At 35.5% G+C, this 4428-nt stretch overlaps 1 long non-coding RNA gene across 1 annotated transcript; it reads left to right on the forward strand.

The window, feature by feature from the left end:
• Nucleotides 1-2110: 2110 nt before the first annotated feature.
• LOC121964915 lies at nt 2111-3774 on the forward strand. Its single transcript, XR_006107425.1, has 3 exons — nt 2111-2221; nt 3211-3302; nt 3691-3774. It is a non-coding gene; the product is annotated as an uncharacterized LOC121964915 (long non-coding RNA).
• The last annotated feature ends 654 nt before the right edge of the window (nt 3775-4428 follow it).

Here is a 4428-nt window from a genome sequence, read left to right on the forward strand (position 1 = left end):
TCAACTAACTCTCTGCAAGAAAGCACAATCAGCAGTTTCCAAAAAATGTTGAACTATTCTTTAAAATTGTGGTGGCACTCAGCCATAATGAGTGCCACTATTTCCTCACTTATTTTGTAAACCAACAAACTAAAGAAACCAAAACAAAACTTTTTCAATGTTTTAAAGTCCCTTGCACCCCTTATGGTTGACCACCCTATTCAGTCATTCATGCCTGTATTTCTAAACTGCATTTATATTCTAAAATTCTTCATGAACACACACATGCACTATTAATTGGATTTTTTTGATGAAAACCTAAGTACTGTAATCTGTTACTATTGTAGCATTTCAGCAGTTAAGAAACATTGAGCCAATGAAAAATATACAACATGAGATCTTTAATTTGACTTGCAAAACATATTTGCACTCTGTTTAACAACTTACAATACTTTCATACCGTTGCATCATTTCTAATTCATTTTATCAGAACACATCAACTGCAATAAAACATCTCTGGACAAACAATGATGACTTTGATAAGACTTATTTAATAGTGCTGAGTTATTCCTGAAAAAAGGCTGCACCAGTGTTTAGTTACATTTCTGTGTGCGGTGATCAGTGCTGGCTGTGTGTTGGGTCAACTGATAAACTGATATGAGTGTCCTTAGAAATCTGTCTGTCTAATCTGACTGTCTAAACTATTCCAATTCAGAAAGTAAGGTAGACCGCATCTGGTTGCACCCTAAGAAACACTCGGTGTCTGTATTCTCACAATCATATCTGATTTAACAGATATGATTGGATTTCATCTGTTTCCAGCAGATAAAATCCAATCAAATCTGATAAATCACACTGTGAGATGAAAATAAAAATCTGCCTGTTTTAACAATTGAAACAGGCAGCTTTGTATTATAATGCCCGTTTGCTTAATGTACTTTCAACAACGAAAATTTTACATTATCATTGTTTTTTTTTTTTTTTTTTTTTTTTTTGCAAAGTAATAGGAATCAGTAAAAGTAGTTGAGTAAATATTTGCCCCTGAAACATATATACAACATATATTTAAAGTTGCTCTATGCAACATGCAGAACATTATTAAAAAAGCAACATAGAATGATAATTCAGCTAAGGACGCTGTGCTGGCATTGGTAAAGTAATTTTTACCCCTGAACCTTAAAGGATAGCTTCACATTTTCAAGTGTATCTTCACACAACACTAGCTGGTCCATATGTAAATTTCAGAAGTTCTTCATCACTTTATCTTCTCCTGTAAATCTGTAAGTTTGAGATCACTTACTAAAGCAATCTTAACGGAGGTGATTGAGAGACAAGATTGCACAGTCTTTGTCCTGTGTAAAAAATGTATTTAGTTCAGTTGAAGCTAATATGAGGCTTCAGCAAACAGGGTTGGTAAAATCAATTCATTTTAGTGCAAAAGACAGAAAAGAATTGTCCTTCATATCCATTGCAGTAGCATTATTAGTAAGCACTCTCTTTTAGGCCAGTATGAACAAGAGGAACCAGTAACTCTTCGAACATACTCAGGGTTCTCACGAAAAAACAGGAAAAGTCATGGAGTTTCACAATCACATTTTCCAAGCCTGGAAAAATCATGGAATTAGTCAAAATTATTAACATTTTTGAAAAGTTGTGGAATAAGTAAAAATCATTTTAAATTTCCTGAAAACTCATGGAATTGTGTTTTGGGTAATGAAATTGCCGCAACAATCTTCCATGGATAACCTACCAAGTGACGTTTTGTGACTCTCACACGCACACATTTCTTAATTTTCTCCCTGTGTTCCTGCTCTCTCTTCATGTATGCAGCATACCTGAAATTATGTTTGAAGTCAGTTTGAATCTGATAAGTTTGGAGAAATGCCTGACAAGTGGGGCAGGAAAACACTTTTTTTTTTTTTTTAAAAAAAAAAAAAGGGCTCTTGAAAATTCATAGAAAAAGTTTAGACTTTTTGTCCAAGAAAGTGTAAAGAAACCCTGCAACTCTAGTTTCTTATCCTATGAGCTGTATTTATCCTAAATAAAACCGAGGCCAATTTTGATGCATACACTTGTCAGACTGGTTTACCCTCCCATTGGGTGTGGTTTACTTTATAATAGTCCAACAATAACAACTCTGCATTACATGCAACTCATCTTCGGACTGAAAGTTTGCAGATCTGCATCATCTACAGCCCAATACAAACATGACTAACAGGCATGTCGTCACCATTGAATATAGGTAAGTTTCTAACTTTGTATTTTTCTGCTTAATCTTGCAGTTAGGACCGACTGCAATAAACTCTTTGACATTAGGAGATGTCCATGTTTATTTCAAATTGGGGTATAGTCCTGATGAAAATGGCAGAAATCATGTTTCATTATGTGCATTACCTGTCAGTTAGGCTACTTGATGCGTCACACACTGCTTTTATTTTTCAATTGAACATTTATTTTATGAATAAGAAGTTCAAGGGCAAAGTGAAAATACTAGGCTATATATGGGTAGACTCTTTCCAGGCAGGTTTGTTAGTCATTGTTTGTAAACACGCTCCCAAGCAAAACTGAAAGTAAAAACTAACCACAGATTCACTCACATTTGGTGTTTCGCTTCGCTATGTTTGTGCTTTTTTAGTGCTGTGTTCTTTGGATAGTTGCTGCTTACAGCCTGGCACCTGACCTCACCTGAACGCTGTTTGGGTACACGCCTATACACGTCCTGAACACAGCAAAATAAGACAAGAACAGACAGAGGACAGAGTCTCTGCAGATAAATACCCCGCCACACACCTCTAGTGGGGTCGTAGGTGATGATTGAGGGGGATTACTTCTGTATGGGTCTGGCAGAGTATTTTTTAAGGGGTTTTTTGGTTGTTTGTTTTAGATAAATCCTGTATAGCCTACTATAGGCAAGGCTGAACACCACTTTTAGGATTTTGATGTCTAAATACAATCACTGGAAGTAAAAAGATAATGTTTGGCTATAAATAAACTACACTATGGACTACACATTGAAGTTTTAAAATTCAGTGTGGTATTTACGCATGTATTTTATGTAGTAACATTAAGTGTGGAGGTCTCTGAAGTTTGAGTTAACCACAGACCTTATTTAAGGAGTCTAACCAAAATCCCATTGCCTTTGAAACAAGGGAACTAGAAATGCTGAAATGCTTACTTATTTCTGGGTTCAGTGCTCATTCCTGGGGCCCTCTTGTTTGTTTTGTGTTACAGTGGATGATGAGCGTCTTCGGGGCACTTCCGGAAACTAGTCAACGCCCTCCATCCTGTCGGTGTGGTGGTGCAGGGACACAGAGGGAGGCCCAGTAAGCTGCTTTTTCTCTTTCCATTCCTGCAGTCCTGTATTGAGGCCTGTTTCTGCCATTAAGACAACTTTCAGCGGAAGAAAAAAACGAAAACAAAAAAAATGTACAGTCTAAGTTCTAACCATTTTTGTTTCAGTTGTTCAGTTAGACTATCTGTTTTGCAAAATATGTCCAAAAATATTTTTGAGTGGTTATATTTTGATTGTGGAGACAGAGTTTTTAGTGTCCTCATTTTGCCTTTTAGCAGTGACATACTATTTCCAGTTTCCCAGATAAACCTGATTCACTGGTTGTAGTGCCAATGCAGATAATGTGTGTACATAATGAACTACTTTACATTGAACTGACATGACAAAAAGATTTTCTGTCTCATTTTTCAACTCCACAGATAGCTTTGAGGTGTCAGTGGATGGTCATGTGATCTACTCCAGGTTTAAGACAGGACTGTTTCCTACTTCTAAGACGGTCAGTGTGTTAATGAGATGGATATCTAGTATTTTTAAAAAAGTGACATTTCATTCACAGTTTGGCATATAAAAGTATCTGGTCAACTTAATGTTAAGAGACTACTAGTAATTTTTAGACTGACAACATTCATTCATATTCATTCATATATTCATTCATTAACTGTTTGAATTGCAATTTTTAAAGCATTCAGCCAGTACTTTACATGTCACAACCGACTGCGTTCGTCACAGTAGTAGTGCTTAATGATAATAAAAATAAAATAATCATAGGTAAAATTAAAAAAAAAAAAAAAAAAAATCTAATGATGGTGCTATTTTGAATTGTCTCTTGGTGCCTGAATTATGTGTTTTTCATAACATAAAAACAGATATTTCCACCAAAAATTGGTGCATTGAAGTTCACCACAATGCAGAAAATTAAGTGTTTGATGCTTCAAATATCCTGGGGGAGGACCCCAAGACCTCCCAACTTCTGTTTGTGATTTATAATGACACCTAATTTAGGTTTGAATGTTAAATTTCTAATTGGCCCATTTGTTTAAACATTCAGATATAATTCTATATTACGTGGCTTTTCTACTCTCTAAGAGACTACTGATAATGACATTCCAGCTGCTCAGTTTAATCAAATGTGTTATTCAATTTGGCATGCTTTTTAA

The sequence above is a fragment of the Plectropomus leopardus genome, unplaced genomic scaffold, assembly GCF_008729295.1.
Source record: "Plectropomus leopardus isolate mb unplaced genomic scaffold, YSFRI_Pleo_2.0 unplaced_scaffold17733, whole genome shotgun sequence".
Classification (NCBI taxonomy): Eukaryota; Metazoa; Chordata; class Actinopteri; order Perciformes; family Serranidae; genus Plectropomus; species Plectropomus leopardus.